Genomic DNA, 22,093 nt, shown 5'->3' on the forward strand with positions numbered 1-22,093 from the left:
TGTAGGTGCTTGCAAGAGAGGCCTTGAAATCTAAGATTATATGAAGAAGACTGTCTAAACTATTGAAATAGCAGGGAGGGCAACCAGTTAGTTTTGGTTAGTAAAAGATTGTGTGTTCGCATTTTGCGGAAAGGGTAATGAAGCAACAAAGGGAGTTGGAGATTGTTTGGATAGTGGTAGAGTTTCTTTTGGAAGAGGTAGGCAGTACTCATGATGGGCTAGAATAATCCCTTTGGGAATAGCATTTATTGCTAGACTGGATATTGGAAAGAGGAGATTTTGATGGCCCAGAAGCGTAGGGAGTTTCTTTTTCTTGGTATTTTCCAGATTATGGTGAAAGTTAAGTGAGGGCTCAAGACACAAGGGCATTATTAAGTTGATAGAGTAACAAGAGTGTTGGGGTTCTTTTGTCTTTTAGTGGTGGTTATAGTAGTCTTTATTTTTGAGGAGTTCAGTAATATTTTTGTGCTACTGAGCCAGTTAATGAAGGTGAGGAAATCTTTTTGCAGATCATGTTGAATTGAATGGGTTGAGTTTTTGGAGGTGAAGATAACCCTGCCATTAGTACATAGCAAGATTGCAAGTAAGAGAAAGTCAAGTGTAAACTTATTTATAAAAATGGAGATAAGACGGGTCAGTATGTAGCCTTGAGGGACTCCTTTAAGTAAGTGGCTGATGTAATGCTGTCAAAATTTACTGAGAAATGACAGTTGGACAGGTAATATTGGGACCAGGGAATAGGGTCAGGGCTAATCCCATTGTAGGTGAGGTGGCTGAATAGGATTGGGTGTTCCACCAGGTCAAAGGCTCTGGTAAGGTCTATAAATATGGCCCCAGTAAGGAAGCACTTGTCCATAGCTAAAAGGGTGCGATGAGTGAAGGTCAAAAAAAGCAGTGAAAGTACTGCGGCCAGACCAGAAATTGTGTTGCTTGGAAGAGAGTAGCCAGTACTGATTTATGTAGGTTGAGAGTTTATTATATATCATTTTTTCTAAGATTTTCTCAAGGCTAGATAGGATGGAGATTGGGCAGTGATCACTTTGTAGCTTGGGGTTGGATTTTTTTGTGGATAGATACGATTTATGCTGTTTTCCATATATTGGGCATATAGTTTTGAGTTAAGCAAAGATTGTAGATATGTAACAAGGGAGTAACAATGTACTCCCTACATTGAAATATGAACCATGGGAGATGGTGTCTGTCCCTGCAGGTGAGTCAAGTTTTAGGTTTTCAAGGAGAGGTATAATATCTTTGATCTTAAAGCAGAAGAAGGGAGCATGGGGCGGGGAGGGAGATGTTGAGTGAGGAGTGAAGTATGTGAGCTGATGGGAGGGGAGGGTGGAGAAGTGAGTACTAAATTATAAGGATGACACAGAGAAGAGGAAGAGTGTTTTATGACCTTTTAACCGGTTGACCACTGTACAGAATTGTTTAGGGGAGTGAAAACGTTTTGATAGATGTGTTCTCATATGATGGCTTTTATGACATCTAATTGCTTGTTTGGACAAGTTTTTGAGGTAGGTGTAGTGTTGTCTGGTAGAATGAGTTGGGCGATTAGTCCAGGAGCGTCATGCTTTGCTCTGAGATAGGAGGTTTCTGAGTTTGTAAGTGAGACAGGCATTTTCCTTGGGCTTGTACAGTCTTGTAATTATAATGAGTCTCATAGATTACAGAGAAGCTGGGGAAGAAAAGGACAGCATTGTTAGGGTCTGAGAAGAGTATAAGGTTCCTGTTGAAAAAGGATAGATATGTTTTTAGTTTGTTAATGCTTACCTGATATTTGTTGTGGAATGCAATGAATTTTGGACGACACATTTTGAAATAAAGTTGGATATTGAAGCTTACAGGACAGTGATCACTCAGGCTGGGAGGGTAGACAGCGATATGAGAAATAAGTGAGGGTTGTCTGTGATTATCAGATCAAGCAGTGAGTGATGTGATAAGGAAGGGTTGGGTCTGATGGATTCAGAGATAAGTTGTGTGACATTAAAATACATTGAGTATTTCAAGTATGCAGTTTTGTAAGAGGCCAAGGAGAGTGAGGTTAAAGTCACCAAGAAGAATAAGATTTTTGATGCTCCGAAGAGAGGAGGTTAAGTCCTTGAGTGGGTTATTATGCTTTTCTAATGAAGCAGGAGGAGGGAGATGGGCAATAGCTAGAAGAATTGCTGAGCTAAATGGAGAGTAGCTTGTGGTTAGTTTTGGCATCTGCACATATTTTTCGAGTACTAAAAATGTGAAGGAGAAGAAAAGTAGCTTCAAAGGGAAAATAATGTTTACAAAATATGGACAGATGGAAAGTATGAAAAGGGAAAGAAAAGAAATGAGATGATGGAAAAAGGCTGTGATATAATGAAGTTATGAAAAATTAAGATAGATGAAGTTAAGATAGAAAGCAATGGTGTAATATGATTTGGAAATATTATATCCACAGACAGACAAAAACAAAGTGAAAAAAATCAATAAATAATGGAAGGGAAAGATCTGAAGATTTTTAGGAGTCTAGATATTTTAGTAGAAATTATTATTCTATAAATTGCCCGTAAAAAGTGATGCAAAATATTTCGTAATGGAGCAGAGACAATATAACGATTATAATGAATAAAAAATGACAAAACATTATTTTTGGATTGTACAAAGAATGAAGATTTTTTGGAAAAAAATTCAAAATGAGTGTAAGTAGGAAAGTTGTTAAAAGATAAACATGCATATAATACTGCATGGGAAATACGAAAAAGAAAATAGGAAGTTGATAAACGGGATAGTATATTGATCAGTATGGGTGCTGCAGAAATGATAATGTGATGAATTGTTGACAACAATAAAAATAGGAATAATGAAGATACGCTGTGTGAAAAAAAGATTGTGCAGAAAAGGGGAGATAGAATGAAGGATGTTAGTTTGAGCAACTGAAGATGTGAAATACTGTAAATGTAAATAGACTTGAATGCTGCGGGTCTGTTGCATTCATTTGAGCTACCACCAACTCTCTGGCAGTTGGGACTTCAGTTTAATGTCTTAATGAAGAACAGCACACTCAAGATTGTAACTTCCCCCTTATGCTGCACTATAGTGTCGGTAATGAAAAATTAATCTGGTATGGAAATATAACCCCGCTTTGTGATCTTCCAGCATCAAAGGCAAGTATGCAGCCTGTTGAGGTACTGAAAAAGACCGTTATTCAACTTGCAGCAGTACTCTTATGATGGAACTGCACAGTGGACCTTTATTTTATAGTCAGTATGAGTTAAAGTTCCTAGCTGCAGGACACAGGGACAAGTTATGGCTTGGGTCCTGTAGATGGAATGTACTGTCTGCATAATAATGAAAATTAATTAAGTAATGAAGTGCTTGTATCTTTAAAGACTAGGGGAGAGCTCTGACTGCTATTAATAATTTGAGATAAAACTTGTAAAATGCCCATAAACTAGCATGGTTTGAGGTGTCATTGCACAAGATTACCTTTAAAGGTAATTTCTTCTATGTATAATGACGTTTGAGTAAAATCATGTTTTAGGACAGAATTTCATGTTAATTGTGCCATACCTAACAAGATGGTGTCTTGTAGACAAGGTCATGCATTTTAGGGAGAAGATCCCAGAACCTCTCTACCTCTTGAGAGAGGTGGTGATGAGAAGGATAGAAAGCAAAAAATCTGACAGGATTAAGCGACTCGCAGGTCACTTATGTCTATTGGACTTACCTGTCTAACAAATATATAAAATAAAAATGTACCATCCTGATTACAGAATAGAGAAAGTGAATATTGTACGGGTCCACAAAACCCTGAATGTGATTGATGTGATGAGGTAAAATAGAACAGGGAAGAGCTGGCATGAATTACACATGGCAGGTATTTGTTTTAGATGTGAGGTAAGCGGAAATTTCTTTATCAGAAGAGTAGTAGATCCATAGAACTTTGTTGACTGTACTATCTTGATGATAGGAAGTCATGAGATGATGAGGCAAGTTGAAGGTGGAGAGAGAAGTAATATGTGGAAGCAGGTCAGTAGTAGAGGTATCAAATTAAATTCTTAGGGGCTTGAGTAGCACAATAAACCTTTATTTTACAGTCAATATGAGTTAAAATTCCTTGCTGCAGCACACAAGGACAGTGAAGTCCTAATGTTTACTCATGTTCACAGAGTACTAAAGCTATGAGCTACTACTGAGCTTTATCTTGTAGTACAAAGTTTGAGTCCCTTAGTTACCAATTCCCTATAGTATACTTTTGAGCAAACTGATAAAACTGTAGAAGAACACCAAACTTAGAATAAAACAAAAAAAAACGACAGATGTAACCCTTCAGGAACACTGTAATGTACAAAGATTTAGCACTGTAAATTTAAAACCATGTGAGGGGAATTTCTGAATGTGCCTTGCTAGTGTATTCTTGTCATCCCCTCTGGATATGTTGTACTGATGTTGGTATATTATTTTCTTAAACCTACCCTTTGTTTTTCCTATATAAAAATTCAAACATGCCTGACAGACCACTAAATAAACTATACCAGAGCTGTAACAGTGGAACTTGTGTTGTATTTTTATTAATTCCCCAGTAACAATTCTGACTTCTGCTTCTCCTAAAATGTACCTGCATTGTGAACAATGCTCACACTTGTGCATCCCACCGTCTATTGCCCCCTGTCACATTTTTCAAGTAAAGACTTAAAGCACATGTCCTTTTTATAAACAATGGTGGGTTCATTCCCTATTTTCTGAAATAGGTCAATGTCTACTCTGAAAATGATCCAATTGTGTCTAACATCATAAAAGCTGAGATTATAAGGTTTAATAAAGGCTCTTTGAAACCTGTTGGTATTGGAAGCCTCACATGTATTTTTTATTCCACCCCTAGGTGTGTATACTTTTGGAACATGGTGGTTGAAATGGCAATTGGTTAGTGTCTTCATTTTCTCACTTTTTCTTTTTTTAAGAAATGGAACTTTGATTACTAGAATTAACTTATTTATTCACTATTTTATATTGAACTTTGTTTATAATTTGTTGATTTTTTCTTCTTTTTTGTTAATATCTGAGTACTAAAGTATACAGAATAGTTTGATGTGTTACAATTTATGATTACCTTATACTTGTGTTTATCAGTTTTATTATAATAAACCACAGGGAAAAATATATAACTTGGTTGCTGAAAAAAAAAATTGTAAACTTAGCCTTGTGGTCACCTGATTAGATGTTGTGTTTGTGTTAGACTTTATATGGATATCATCAAATGTTGAATGCAACATATACCTTTGGTTGCCAGTGGTGCACTAAACCAACCTACTACTACTTTTTATCTTTAACATTACCATGATTCTTTTTAAAAATGCGCCCATGCGCATACACACACACACACACACACACACACACACACACACACACACACACACACACACACACACACACACACATGACCACCATGTAAAAATGAACATATTTAATAGTAAAACTGGTAAGCGCTTTTGCTATATAAAATAGTTTCTTCAGACCAAAAGTGAGAACCTACAACATCTACATTTAAATAGAATTATATCACTACCTGTTACACAACTAACCAATCAAAGGAATCACATATTTAATTGCAGGTTTCTGATTTCTGTAAAACACAAAACAAATAACATACTTCTAAGAGATATATAAAAAAGAAAACAAAATCTAAAAAATAAGACTATCATATAAGTGTGCAGAAGTTACTTCTTCCTCAGACCCCTAGATTTTAAAACTGGGCATAGAGGGATATGTTCATTTAATCCATGACCCTTATGGGACTGCAGTGAGATTATCCATCTAATCTCCCTTAACTCAGTTTCATTTTCTACATCCCCCATTCTAATGTCAGTCCCCACCACATCTCCAGCTTTAAACTTAAAAGTATGGTTAGCTCCAAATGTACTAACATGCTTTGCTAGGGCATTAACCACATTCCCCTTATGTATACAGTAAAGATGGTCTCTGACACTTTCTTTAAACTTGTGGTTTGTTTTGCCAGCACAAAATGAAGTGTATACCTCACAAAAAGTGAGGGACACCACATTGATGGTATTGCAATCAGCTGAAGCAAAAAATAAAACTCCCGCCCCATATCAGGATGAAAAAATGTTACATCAGTACTTAGAAAATCACAAAAATTACACTTTCCACATCTATGGGCACCTAAACCAAACTGCCTATTTTGGTGCCTTTTTTGGGTAACAAAGCAGACTTTTCAAAATTTTCTTCTTGTAATAAAAAGTAGGGCACCCTCCCCAACTATCTCAGATACACAGGGATGTAAGTAAAACATGCTAATTTTTAGTAATGATGATCCTAAGTGCATTTGTATCGCTACTGAAAGTGAGGGGGACTCTCACTGTGCTGCTGACCCTGGTACACCTAACATTATCTTTTATTGGTGTAGCAAAGAAAGGTTTAGCTCTATCGTTCCTTAACAGAGTGGCTTCCTTAATACCCTTCTCTAGTTCTTCAGTTTTGTACCCTGTCTTCATAAATCAGTACATAGAACACACATACTATTCTTAAAATCAATTTCATCAACGTGAAGTCATGATGCCCTCATGGCTTGCCCCTTAATAACATTTTATATCAAAAAGAGGTCATCCACAGACCTTCTAAAGAAGGGAATACATATACCCTACCATTCCAGTTTCATAACAAATTGCCTCTCCCACCATACTTGAACTGCATTGATGTAGCTATTGGCACACTAAGTGCCCATAGCTATGTCACAACACTGATGAAAAAATGTTCCACAATCATCTCAAGTAAATAACTAATCAACCCAATATGAGCATGGTCATAACTACTATAATGTGATAAAAAGTTTTTTACCATCATGATTCCTTGTTCATTTGGAATTACTGTGAAAAGCGATCTGACATCTAAGGTCACTAACATACATCCCTCAACATATAAACCACTCTTGCTAAACATATATAGATAATTCAAAAATGCACTGTGTCCCACAATACATAATCATACCCATCCAATATGAGACGCAACAACTTTTCAACATAAATAGAGAATGGCTCAGTGAGCCACCCTGCCCCTGCAACAATGTGTCTGAAAGTGAGAATCAACGGATTCTTATGAATCTTAGGTGATCCATGGAAACACGGAACTAATGGTGTTTCTGTAACAAAATACTTATACAAATCTTCAGGGATTGCCCTCTCAATCCAAGTATTGTACAATGAAGCCCTAAAATTGGATATCATGCTTTCAACATCAGTTTGAGAAATATTAATACATGTGCTAGCATCACTCAACATATCTGTCATTGTTTTAAAACAATAATCAGAATTTATAACAACAATTAAATCACCTTTATCTGCTGTTCTAATAGTGATTGACTCCTCCATCTGTGAATAGACTCCCAGACAGAAACAGAAAATACATCCCTGGGATTCCATCCATGTCTCTGCTGGACAGGGGCATGGGGTGCTGACTTGTATAAACATGGGCTAAACTCTTGGTTAGGCTTATAAGGGCCTCTGGGCCAGTAGCCTATTAACTTCCTATGATCCTGTGATCACTCATCAGTTGGTTCAGTGCCCGATGCTCTACAAAAGTTAAATTATTAAAACCATGCCTTTTATTATTATCAAAACATAAATCTGAAAAATCTTGTTCACATATCTTCAAAAACACATCTAAAGCTGGGTGGTTTGTAGGCATAAAAGTACTAGGATTTTTAAAAGTCATAGTATTAGAGTCACTAATTTCACTTTTGTATATCAGTTTCAACATACGTTGTCTGGCCAAAAGCCGTAAGTCAGTAACAGTATCTGCATGATTGTCTCTGTTTTTTCACATCACACAGTTAATTCTTTGGGCTTTCTTTGATTGCTTTGCTATTACCATGATTCTATCAATCATCCACTTGGATTGTGGAACAACAATTTTATGAGGGATCTTGAAAATTTGTCGTTGGATCACTACATCTTGGCTCACATATTCTTGTTGAGGTACATGAAGAGAAGTTCACAAAAATAATTGTGCTGAGTGTCTTTTAGAGGGCTTCCTGCCAGCACCCAATGCTTCTAGCAGCTACCTGTTTATGTAATAGACTATAGGTTGCTGCAGCTCAACAAAAGTCATTTAGTGACTTTGGTGAAATGTGGCCTCTCCTAACAGGCAGCAGACAAATGGGATGCAGTGAACTGAATGAAGTGGTTTGCCAACAAGCATGGTAGTCCCTTTTACCTAGCAAATGGTACTGGTTTTGCTACTTACCATATACTGACCAACTTCTGAGGAGTGAAGTGCCACAGACTGAGTTTGATATAATGACTGGTGGAAATAGTATAGATTGAGAAGCATCATGGTAACACTAGAGATCTGCTTTAGAATTTTGCATTGTATTAACTAAAATTAATCCAGCTAGTGTGCATAGTATATTTAGACAGAGTAGTGTTTTGATAGGGCATACCATCTTCTGGCAAGGTTTCCAGCCATCCATTTTTATAATATATTTATTTAGGATGGCCAGATGGAAGGCGTAGCATATTTCTTAAGCTATGATCATCCTATGACTCCTAACAACTGAGTCCATGGAGAGGGGAAGTTTGGCAGCTTGCCAGTATGCAGATATCTAGGTCCAGAGTTCTGGAGTTTTTGTAAACTGCCTTTTCACTGTATTCACCTAGAATATCACTAATATTATGGTAATGTGATACTTTGGTGCTGGGTGTTAGAATGCATACTAGCTGTGGCAAATTGTGCACCTGTGTGTGTACTGTACCAATAGTATTTCTGAATGATAATTAATGATTATCTGTCTTTAACACTTTTATTCACTCATTTAAAAGGTGATATAACACAAAATAGTGTAGCAAGCAGCATAAATGAGCGACAGTCTACTTACAAGTCTGGTTGTTCTGTCTGTATCAGTCCCTGTAGCTTTCTAGAATATACATTCAGTAAGGGTAGTGTTGAACTAAGCAGATGACCAGAAATGAAGGTGAAGCCTCCTGCTTATCATTAACTGACCACTCATACTTCAAATCTGTAATTTTGCAAAATATGGTCACAGCCTATCTCCACTGGTGTTGTGCTCTTCTCCCCATAAAAGTAAAGTCTACCGTGGTGGCCAAATATAACTTTACCAAGAACATATGTGCAAAATCATGATTACTAAGCTGCTCCCAGACTTCTGTTCTTTTTTCTCCCTAAATTTAACAAGAGCTGTCTTACTTTTTCCACAATGCTCCTCTCTCTTTCTAATCTTTATCCTACTCATTTTATATGATTGCTATATTGAGAGAATGGATTATATGTACTGGATTGCATAATGGGAATTTTCCACAAGTTTGTTTATTTTTTATTTATTTGTATTTCTTTACTGCGAAAGTCCAAGTGGACAAAAGCCCTATTTCGGTGGAGGCTTTTGGAGAAAAGCTCTTAAAAATATTGTATACACAAATATACTTGAAATAATAGACTTAAATGTAATCAGTGTAAAAGTATTAAAAAGCAAAGATATTAAACCAACAAATGGTAACATTTCAGAGTGATTTTAGCACAGAGTGAGGGGCAATAAAGCATTCCAAGCTGAATATTTTAAAAATTAAAGACATTCAAAACTGGGATACAAAATAGGATATCCTGTTCAAAAGTAGGATTCAAATAGAGAACATTGCAGTACATGTTGTGAAGCTGATTGATGTTCTAAAACTGAGTTTATTCAACAGATAGTGAAGAAGAGTATAAGGACGGCCAAAAGGAATGGCTATCCTATTTAAGGAAACTAGGTGGAAAATTTGTGATGACGTTAGAGAACTGAGAAGAAGAAAAATAGTCATCAGGAGGACTGTTATTTACACTTCTATATGCAGGAGACTAAGAGGACACATTTGCCGTTAGCTTTTGAAAGATATTCATAATTTCATGACACACAGGCAATATCTGAGCAATCTGGAAAATAGACCAGATCAATAACCATCTGCAACAAATTTGTCATCTTATGAATATAACCCAGAATAGTAACCAGCTTTGATACATCACTATAACTTTAGGCAACACAAATGGCAGCTACATGTAACACAAAACTATTCTGGAAAGAATTAAAACGGCTTACTGGGAAATTTGCAAAAAAAAACCACTAACTCCCTCACTCAGATAACAGCAAGAGAAACCTAAAGGGGACTTGCAAGTCTTAAAACAGACATCGAAATAAAAGGGTGCTCTCCTATTGGAAGAAACCCATTCCTTGTGAACCCTCCCAACCTGCTCATATTAAAGAGTTACCCTCCCTCTGTCTATCAAAAAAACTAAAGGGGAATTGCAAGTGTAGGTTACAATTACTTAATGAATGTTTGTAGAAGTGTTTTATGCTTACTGGCCTCCACAACTGCATGGACAAAACGAACTGCCGGCAAATGCCGCACAACGTGGCTGGGCTAATATATGCCTTCGGGCAGATAGCCCAGTACCAACCTATGAACCTATAAATAAAAAAAATAAAAAAAAAAAAAAAAACCTTTGTATTTAGATATATTTTTTCTCCCCACTTTAACTACTAGATAGCAGCACACCCTTAAATACCTAACCTACTAATTCCCAAGTCCCACATAGAGAAACTTACTTCCAGTTATCCCTCCTAAACTGTTCCTACTCATTCCTAGCTACACATAGTGCAAACCTACACAAACTCCACTACTGTTTTAACCTCAACAGCCACATTTAGGCAATCTGGCAATTGTAACAGTTAAATTCAGAGGATTTCAGTAAGAGTCTGACTTACCTGGGGGGAACCACAAGCTATTCCACTGTGATTGTTTTTCTAGCAAATACAGGAGGCGTTTGTCCCTGCTCCATTCGCCCTTGCTACGCTCCAGCTCACTCTGCTCCTCTACCCTACCCCCATTCACACCCACCCCCACTTCAATTTCCTTTATTCCTAATCATCACACCCACTCTCATCCCCTCCCACCCATAGCACCCCTCCAACCAATCAAACCTACCATCCAATTAAACCACACACACCTTCTAGCAACAACTGTTTATCACACCCCACACTACCCTCTTCTAACACCTCCTACTAACCAACACACCTACACCATGATATCACCATCCCAACCCTCACACTCAACTCCTACTATATACCATTTGCATCACTTCTGTCACTCTGCTAACCACCATTACCAGTTACCAAACACCACGTACCTACATACTATTCATCCCTTACAAAGGAACATCCCCCAATACTCCAAACCCCATACCATATTTACTACTAACCCCATACAACTATCACACCACCATAATCCACCACCTCAAACACAAGCTATGCCCATTAAATAGCCAATCCCACACCATTCTTAAGTACAAAAAACATCAATAAACTAGTCAAACTTTATGTACACCTGAAAACAGCACTAGTATGCTGCAGTGACATACACCCCAACCAAGGCCTACTCAATCCAGATAGACCAATCCTGGACCTAAATACAACTCTACTCCAAAGGCCCACAAACTCACTCCTCATCATAAATCTAAATATTAGAAGCATCCTAAATAAGGTCCATGACCTCCATGCCTTAATCTCCTTCTACCATCCAGATATTCTCATTCTGTCAGAGACCTGGCTTAAGCCCTTAATTCAATGTAATTAAATCACAGCAACAGGCTACAATATAATCAGAAATGACGGAGTAGGAAAAAGGGGTGGAGGAGTAGCAATACTATATAAAACCCACTTTATCTTAGAAAAAACTAGACATAACAACCCCAGACTTAGATAACACTGACCTTATCCTCACTAAACTGAAACTTAACCCACATAAACACATCAACATTATAGGATGCTGCATCCCCCCAGGGAACAATATTACCATCACAGTAAAACTACTAGAATGGATAAGCAACACTCTTCCCCAAGAAGACATCCTATTAGGTGACCTTAACATTCAATGGGACAACTGCTCTATCAACCTACATGGACTAACCCAACTAATAGCTTCCCCCACCAGAACAGACAAAAGAACCAAACATTAGTCTATACTAGACTGGATATTAGTATCTCACCCTTCCCATATATCTCACGCTGGCTGCCTGCCAGAGTCCCTTAGCGACCACATAGCTACATTTCTAATAAGAAGCAAAACTCCCCAACTGACCCACGAAACTGTCAGGGAATGTAGGAATACAAAACACTTCAACCAACTAAACTTCAATAATGACCTAAAACTATTTAACTGGACCCCCCTAAAAACTTTAGACCTTGATGAAGCGGTACTATACTTCAACACCACCTTCATTAACATACTCAACCACCATGCCCCCCCCCCAGGACTACAAGAATCAGAAATAAACATGCACCTTGGCTAACTTTAAATACTAAAACATTACTCCAAGATAGGAACAAAGCATGGACAAGCTATCATAAAAGCAAATCCCAAATAGACAAACATACCATCAGTTACGTAACAAAGTCAAACAACTTATTAAAATAGACAAAAATCTCCTACTACCAAAATATGCAGACTAAATATATTAACAACCCAAAAAAGTTCTGGGCTGCTGTCAACACTGTACTGCAACCAGGAAAAACAACCACCCCCACCCCCAAAATAGAGAACAGCAATGACAGCATCCCCACTCAGCTCAACAAATTCTTCACAGAAACTATCCAAAACCTAGCCAACAACCAACTAAGCCCCAACAACCCATCCCCAACTAAAACACCCTCTTCACCTAAAACAAATCTCAGTTACCCCATCTTCACCTTCAACCCAATGCCAACCAAAATTATACAAAAATTACTCCAAAATCTTAGGCCAGCCTCTACAGCCCCTGATAATGTACCTTCCGAATATCTGCAACTAAGAGCTGAAGCAATAGCCTACCCTGTCTCCATATTAATAAGCAGATCTATCTCGGAGTGCAGAGTACACCATCTTTGGAAAATATCACATATTACACCACTGCACAAAGGGGGTACCTCTCTAGAACTTAGTAACTATCGGTCCATAGCTATGCTAGCCCCCCTATCAAAACTTCTAGAGAAGGTTGTCCACAAGCAACTGATGAAGTACCTCTTAGAAAACAAATTACTATCCACTCAGCAACATGGTTTCAGACCCTTTCATAGCACCACCACCGCACTTACATCATTCACAAATACCATCACTAACCACAGAAACAATGGACTGCTAGTATTTGCAACTCTCCTAGACTTATCTAAAGCCTTTGACATGCTCAACCATGAAAAACTGCTTCATACACTAACCACCCTAAATCTCAGCTTGTCTACTATTTCTTGGTTTAAGAGCTACCTAGATGGTAGGCAACAAGCTGTAAAATGGCAAAATCAGCTCTCTCCCTAGGGGTACCCTAAGGCTCCATCCTGGGTCCTCTACTCTTCACCCTATTTACTAATCAACTACCATCCACCATCCCCAAAGCCTCAATAGTCCAATACGCAGATGATACCACTGTAATCTGTGCAGCCAACTCCCTTGACCACCTCCTCTCCCTAACACAAGAATGCTTTTTCCTCGCAGAAACATGGATCACTAACCAAAACCTCATTCTAAACCCAGCCAAAACTAAATTACTCCTCTTCTTCAGCCCTCATAGATCTCCACCCTCCTCATTTAACTTTTCAGTCTCCTCTCATAACAACACCACCATCACACCCAGCAGTCACGCCAAACTGCTAGGCCTCAAAATTGACAATAGCCTTAGATTTGACAGTCATATTTCCCAGACCATAAAAAGAGTCCACAGAAAAACAGGTCTACTCTATCGCAACAAACAGTTTCTCACCAGTCACTCTAAGGTTACCACACCAGGACACACCTCCTATCAACCCTACTTTAGGCCTCCCCCGTGCTTACCAATCTCTGGAAAACTGAGCTCAACAAACTAGATAGCTGCTACAATAAAATATCCAGATTCCCCATGGGATCACCTTCTAAAACCTACCATTGTGAAAGCCTCAAAAAACTCAAATGGCTAGAACTCTCCTTAACCCTGAAAGTCAACCAACTAGCACTTTCTCACAAAGTACTACATCATCCAGGCAACACACCAGCTGTACAGCAACTACTCCAGCCTTACACCACTACCAGATCCCTGAGATCAAGTAACCAACACCTCCGTAAGGTAACAAACTTTAAAAATGAGGCAGGTAGATCCGTTTATAGCCACTTCATCTCTAAAATCTGGAACTTCCTTCCAGCCCACATAATAAATAACAACTCTACCACCCAATTCAAAAAACTACTCAAAACACATTTCCTGAATCACAAATTAAGTACCTGTGCTACCCCTGGATAGTAACTCAAGTGTCTCTGTCTCCAGCTACTAGAGTAACAGCTTGGGTCTATATCACTTTGTCGAAATGGCAAAAGTTCGAACACCATATGTTCGAACATTTAACCTCGAAGTGCAAAACCATCGAAGGCTTAGAACAGCGATTTTTTTCCCATAGAAAAAAATCGCTATTCCAAGAAACACACGCACAACACAAGCACACAAAAAACATCAATCCACACACATACACTTAAAATCCTACATCTAACCCAACATTAAACTGTACATACACTATCTATCCACTTACCTTAACCCAAACCCTAACCCTAAGGTCCGTCACTATCGCACACTCACCTGACCCACGCCCTAACCCTAACTCACCTAACCCCGCACCCTAATCCTAACATCCACACAATCACACACTTACCTGAACTCGACCCGTAATATTCTACCACAGTGCTGAAAATCATGAAGCCACAAAAACGGCCCACTGAATTCTTTCCCTGGGAAAGAATTTGGTGTTCCGCAGCTTCACAATAATCAGTTTTCGAACTTCACAGTTCGAACATATGGTGTTCGAACTGCTGAAGTTTCAACTAACTGATAGGAACCTTAACAGCTTATCTACTACTTTTGTAATGTTTGCATGGGGTAATAGTATCACTGAACATTGTAAAGAAACTTAAAGTACATAACATGTCTCTCATGTGTAGAAATGAGTTATGGAAGTTATCTACTCTGTCTTCCTGTCATGCTTGCTGTTAACCACCTCTATAACATGTATATATTAATGTAGCCTGTGAATGTTGGCAAATACACTCTCTGGTTAACTCACTATCTTATATGTACTATACTTCTATAAGAAGTATCAAAATTGTGTACTCTGTATATTGTCTAATGAACCTTTTGTCTTTCTCTTGTTAATGATTTTACTGCTCTGGAGCTTTTCTCCCCAGGCCTCCACTGAAAATGGACATATATCCAGTTGGACTCTCCCAGTTAACAAATGTAAAGTAAATAAATAAATAAATAAATAAATAATGTTCCAGTTAATCCAGTTGAAGACTACAGAACTTTCTGATTTCACCAACTCATTTAGACCTGCTTACACCTTCCACTCATCCATCAGTACTAAGACTTACCATAACTCTACACTCTTGATGAATATGCAGATATCTCCCACTTTAGGGAAATCACTGGTAAAGAAATATGCAAGCTCCTCAAAAGTGTAGAACAGTCCCCCAATAAATTTCCTCCATGAAACTTTCCTTTCCTTAGAAGTACAGCTGGAATAATTGCCAAACGTCTTACTTTTATTTAACAACCTTTCCCTCTAAACTGGAATTGTCACACCAGTTTTAAAACAATACACTTTCTAAAAGTGCCTCCGGCCCCATCACCACCCAAGATCGTTAAGGCCTTCTGGCCTGTTTCTACCCTTTGCCATCTGGAAAAAAATCTTTGAAATGATCTAATAGAAACAGTTACTGAAACATAAGTAGTTATTGACTGATGTCTGACAAACAGTATTTTAAAAACTCCTTCAGCACTACTGCCACAAATTCTTTCTATAGTAATGTCAATGAGGGTTTTGTGACAGCTGAAGTACCTGTTGGCACAGCCAGATGATTTGAAATCGTTGGCCACAACTTACTGTTTTCCAAACTGGATAAATTTGTCTTTGGCCAAAGAACAACTAAGTGGTTCAGAGGTTAGCAAAAATGAGGACATTTCAATTCCAATGTAATAACCAATTATCCAGCCATGGCTCATTTAGTCCAGGAGTTCTTTAAGGGTCACTTTAAGGATCATTGCTATTCTCATTATTCATTGATCTCTCAGAAGGACTTCGCACCCTAAGTATCATTCTTTAGCAGATGACATCCTTTTCCTTTAAGCAAATAAGTATCCATCTATGCTTTGAAGTCAGCATCAACAATCCTCCACAGGCCTATGCCACTGGACCACTGCTAATAAAGTTCTTATTAACTACAGCAAAACTAATCTTATGCGTTTCTCCTCCCCATAAATCCCACCATCTACCAGCTTTTGCTATCTGTGAAAGTAAAGTATCATTCATTTCTTATTTAAATTTAAATTCTTGGGTCTAATCCTTGAATTATCCCTTACCTTCTCTTTGGACATTGACAATATCATTAACAAGTTCCTTTCACAAATGAAACTCTGCTACAGAATCTTTCACCTTCATTCGTGTTTATTCAAATTATATTCTTATTTACTTTCACATGTAATACTTCATCTCTTTGTATTGTATTACTTGACTTTTCTTTATTTCCATTTTATTTCCCATCCTCTTTTTTGTTGGCATTTATTTGTTTTTTTAAACAAGAAAAATCTTCATTATATTATCACTTATGACATAGGCAATCATATGTTTATATAATGAAAACAAACCATATTAACATATTTTTAGTTGCAAATATTATACATCGCTTGTAATCTATCTAATCAAACATTACATAGCTCATTCAAATTTTGTCTTCTTTTAAACTTCATTTCTCCTCCAAAATGTTATTCGGCATGTATTGTTCCCACAATTCCCATTTTTTCTATGTAATGTGTTCCTACCCTTTTCTAAAGATTCCATTTCCGGTTGTTTTATCTCGGTTACTATATTCACAATTTCTAATATAAAAGAGGAAAAAAAATCAAATTATACAGGCAATTTGTGGATGATTTTTTTATTTTCTGGGACGGGGATGTAGTCTCCCCTTTTCAGTTTATTGAACATTTAGAATCCACCACAGATTTTCTTCGGTTTACAGCCACACATTCTTTTTCTCAGGTCGACTTTCTAGACATTTCCATTTATAAAGATGCTTGTGGTGAATTGTCCATGACACTATACAGGAAACCATGTTGGCGTAATGGACTCTTGAGTAATGATAGCATGCATCTGAGACATGTTTTCCCAAGTATAGTTAGGAGCCAGTTCTTAAGGGTGTCCAGGATTTCTAACAAGGAAGAAGATTTAGTGAAAGAATTTACTACCCTATAAAAAATGTTTGTGGAGTGGGGCTATAGTAAATAAATGGTGAATAATACATGTCAAACAGTTGCTGACAATCAAGTGGCAACAAATGAGAATGAACACAAGGATGTCACCAAGAGTACAATGAATAACACCAGATATAATGTAAATAAGAGAGATAGAAGGAAGACAAAATCTTTCTTTGTCACTAACTTTACCAGTGACAATACTACTATTAAGGGGGTTTTACAAAAATATTGTCACTTATTCACCCTAGATAGCCCCACTGCCAGTTTTATTGGGGATGTACCAAGCTTCACATATCGGAACAGCAGTAATTTATTTATTTATTTGAATTTGTTGACCGGGAGAGTCCACTGGGTCAGAGCAACCAATTTTCAGTGAAGGCCTTGGGAGAAAAGCTCCACAAGTAGTTACATTCATGGCAAAAGAGGTTATATTGTAGAAAATTACAGTAGTAAAGGATATATCATAAGCAAAAGGCATTCTTGCATAACATTTCTTACAGAAAAATATAAAGTTACATATTAGATAGGAAAATATAATATGAAAATCAATTTTCAGACATTTGAGCAACTTTGGAAAGCTAGGACATATATTATTTAAGCATTCCTAGTAAAGAATAATATGTGGGTTACTTATTGAATGAGAAAGGTCATTTAAGCATTGTGAGGTGTTAATGCATATAGAGTGCAATTTATTAGACTTATACCATATAGAATACCACTGTGAAAGGGGGATAACTTCATTACCAGAGGAAATCGGATGTTCTATTGCAGGAATAGTGTACTGATCCTACATTATTATAAAGAGGGGTCATGCGTCTAAGAGTAGGGGGTGTTTAGGTTAGGTAGGAGCAAGTTGTTTAGGTAGGAGCATGAGAAGGGCATTCCCATTGGGAGTGCAGGGCAGATTTGAAGTTGTTATGGGTTGATATAGTGCATAGTGGAGGGGGAAGAGAGTTCCATAGTTTGGCTATGGTGTATGATACTAGTAATTGGCCAGGGGGATGTGAGGGTTTGTGCACTTGTAGGAGGTTTTGGCTCTTGGATTTGAGGGAGTGGCTGGGTGTGTAGGATATAAGGGATGTGGTGAGAGAAGGGTATTCTGCAGGTTTGTAGATGCGTTTGTGGGCAGTGGTAAGTTTTAGGTATTTTAGGTAGTTGGGGAATTCTAGCTATTTGAGGGTATGTAGGGAGTGGGAGTGATGAGAAGAGTTATTAGAATTGGTTGCAAATTTGCAGATTTTGTGGTAGCAGGATTCGAGTTTGGAACGAAGGCCAAGTTGAAGGTTGGAGAATAGGGGTGCGCCATACAGGAGAGAGGGGATAAGGAAGGTAGTTGCAAGAGTTTGTTGGGTGGAGAGGCTGAGGTAACAGTTGTTGCTATGTAATGAGAGAATGAAGGGGACACAGGAAAGTAGAAGGCTACGTACATATCCATGCAGACACTGTAGTGTGTGTGTAAAGTTATAACCAAAGAACACGTCTTTCTCAATCCTACTTTAACACTTGAATTCAAACCCAGGTTCTGTACAGATTGTACCACTACGCATCTGATATATTTAGCCACATGTGATTCCTGTTCTTGCTTTTATGTAGGCAAGACTATACAATGGTTAAGGGATACAAGCAACTTTTTCATATCAGGAAAAAAGATGCTAAGAATGCATTAGCGAAGCATCTGATTATCCTGGCCACCAATTTTTATTTAGGGTTTTACAGTGTGTATATAAAAATTTGAGGGGTGGGGATATTAACAACCACCTGGAGCAGAAAAGGAACCACATGTCCAGAACAAAACAAATACAAAATCCAGAAACTGGAAAAGACAGAAAGCAAAGTATACTCCACTCAGTTTTTAGCATAACAAAATCTTTAATCCACGCTTTCATACAAAAACGTCATCAGAATGTAATAAACAAGAAACACTCCACAGTTTAAAAGTACTATGAATTTCCTTCCACCAAATAAGCACATAGCATCAATTAAACAATTATTTCATCTTAATTTAAAAAAACAGGAAATTGTTTCCTTATATAGACTCTTTGGTCTTTAAAAAAAAAACATTTAATATTGACAGCATCATTCATGCCAGGTTCTTTATCAGAATTTAATCTAATTTGCCACAATGTTTCTCTTTGTTCACGATGGGTTTTAAAATTGCCACCTCTTAAGTCATTTGTTCCCTGTTCCAGGATAGAAAATAATTTTTTTTTATATTCAGGGCATTTAATGGTATGCTTATAAAAAGCATTAGTTTTATCTTGTTTTTTAATACTATAATAATGTTCTTTTATTCTTACACCTAAAGACCTAGTAGTCATACCAATATAAAATGCCCCACACCATGCACATATACCTATATAAATAATATCTTTACTCTTACAATTAAAATGTCCAGGAACTTTAAGGGTATAAGGCAAATGTTCTAAAAAAACAAAAGGGCCTTCTGATATATATCTACAAATTTTACAACTCCCACACTTGTACATACCCACTTCTTCTGAGTTAGACTCATGTTGTAAACTTATTTTTCTCTCTCTCAAAGATATTTTTCAAATTACTTTCATTTTGATAAACAGACTTGGGCTGTGTCCCAACTACTAGTTGTAACTCTTTATTCCCTTCTAAAATCTTCCAGTTGTTATAAATTATATTTCTAATAACATTAGTATCTGTATATAGTGTACATAGGTATGGCTAAGCATACCCTCACATGTCCGAATTTCAGAAAATTTCATTTTTTTTGTGTGGGCATAAGTGGGCATGGATGAATTTGTTGGGAACTATAATGTCCAACTGGAATGCTGTGAATCCAGTCGACAAATACGTTTAAGGGCAGACAAATTTCCTGAGTTCAATGATTCTATTAATATTAAATGTTTTCTGTTGGTACAAAAGCTCCAAAATAAATTTGTGTCATCCTGAAGAATTTCTAACTAAACAGTGCAAAGTACATTGAGTAGTATAACTAAAATGCAGTCATTGTTTTATAGAACTTTACTTCATGTGTATACAATTATTTTTGTTACATATGGTGTTGGATACAATGTTTCTTTAATTTTACAAGCCATTCACAAAATGGTTTGATTGGCTTAGGCAGGTCTAGTGATTCCATGACTGTTTTTTTGGTCTGATTATGTATTTTTATCTTTGATGAAGTACAAGGATATAATAAATAAACAAAAGCAATCTTGACCATTGTTGGACAGTGTTTCTTTTACTGACTTTACTGGAATTGTTTAGTCGTTTTTGTGGTTTTGTTCATTCTACACTACTTTGGTTGATTTTGTCTCAAATAACTGGTGTCAAAATCATGGTCTGAAACTAAATACCAAAAATGCTTTACTGAATCCTTTGGGATGTCATCGACCCCAGGGAACTAACACATTGACAATTTCCACCTAAGAGCTGACTCAGTTGTTTGGGAACTGGGAACTTAAGTGGACAGTGACCTAACTTTTCACTGACATGTGTCTGTTGTTGTAAGAAAATCCTATATTGTACAGCTTATAAACAAGAGGATTGTATCTAGGTCAAGGGATATCGTTGTCCCCCTTTACTTAGCCCTAATTAGGGCCAATCATTGAATGGAATGCCCCCTTTGGCATGCATCTGTCCAGACAAATGCAACAAATGGAATGGCTACAGATATACTTTACTAAAAGAATACAAGGCCTAAACAACATGTCCTACATGGACCAACTTAAAGCCCTTTCACAGTACTCTGTATCCTACAAACTGCTAAGAGGTGACCCGTGATTGGCACACAAGGCATCCTCTGACCAATTACTTATGGATTTACTGCACATCAACAAGTCAAATAGCATCAGAAATACTCTGTCTAGGAATATAAACCTCTTCTGGAACATCAGCTCCCCATCCATATAAAACAAAGTTCATCCCTGTCCATTTCAAGCACAACTTGGATCTATGGATGGGAAACAGAACATTTATCCCAGGACTGATCCCTGTACTACTACTACTACTAATGGACAGATGCAGCTGCTAAATGCATTATCCCATGCATGGGTCCCCTCAAATTATCTGTGGTATGATCATGCCACTCAACCTCTTAGAGCAAGAAATCTGGACAAAGCCACAAATAATGGGGGGACAAAAGCCCAGAAAGAGGGACACTTTTTAAAGATTGCTCTTACAAACTTAGAAAGTTGATAGACTAACAGGTTTTGCAATAGCATAAATTTTCTGAAGGATATAAAGTCAAATGTCTGCCATTATTTTCTGACTTCAGTCCACAATGATTTGCCAGCGAACCACAATTTTATGAGAAACGGTCCAAGAATATCAGGCAAAAATCTGGACATTCTGCAAAAATTTGGACAGTTGAGAGGTATTGGTATGATTCCAGTTATTGTTGTTAGGGGTAATATATAATTACCTACTGTTAATTCCAACAAAAACCAAAATCAATAAAAAATGAAAGGCAAGGGCATCTGACCTAGTACTTTCCAATGAAGCTATTCAGTAGTTTATATCTTCTAATAACATACATCAGTAAACTAGTCAGTGTTCACAAGGCTGTCAGGTATTCATCATACTTTTTGAATGTACATAATCATAAATACATTATTTGCTTTATATCCACCCTTTCCCCTAGAGATTTCTGTATATCCTTCCAATGTATAATAGCCACTATTGTTCCTACATGTTTTTTTTCATATATGACTATATTCAAACAAACACTGCCTACCTTTGCCTGGCCAAGGCATTTGACACAATCCCCCATTCCTGCATTATTGACAAACTTAAGAAGCTAGGTACAAAGCCTAATATAACCCAGTGGATAGCCAGCTGGCTT

The 22,093-nt window shown here is 37.3% G+C and overlaps 1 protein-coding gene across 5 annotated transcripts in view; it reads right to left on the minus strand.

Annotated features, from left to right (window-relative positions):
* Positions 1–22,093, minus strand: part of TMEM45B (transmembrane protein 45B) — a 409,261-nt gene that overhangs the window by 210,292 nt on the left and 176,876 nt on the right. The gene's annotated exons all lie outside the window — the stretch shown is intronic.

This window comes from Protopterus annectens, chromosome 8.part0 (genome assembly GCF_019279795.1).
Source record: "Protopterus annectens isolate FY-2018-M chromosome 8.part0, PAN1.0, whole genome shotgun sequence".
Classification (NCBI taxonomy): Eukaryota; Metazoa; Chordata; order Ceratodontiformes; family Protopteridae; genus Protopterus; species Protopterus annectens.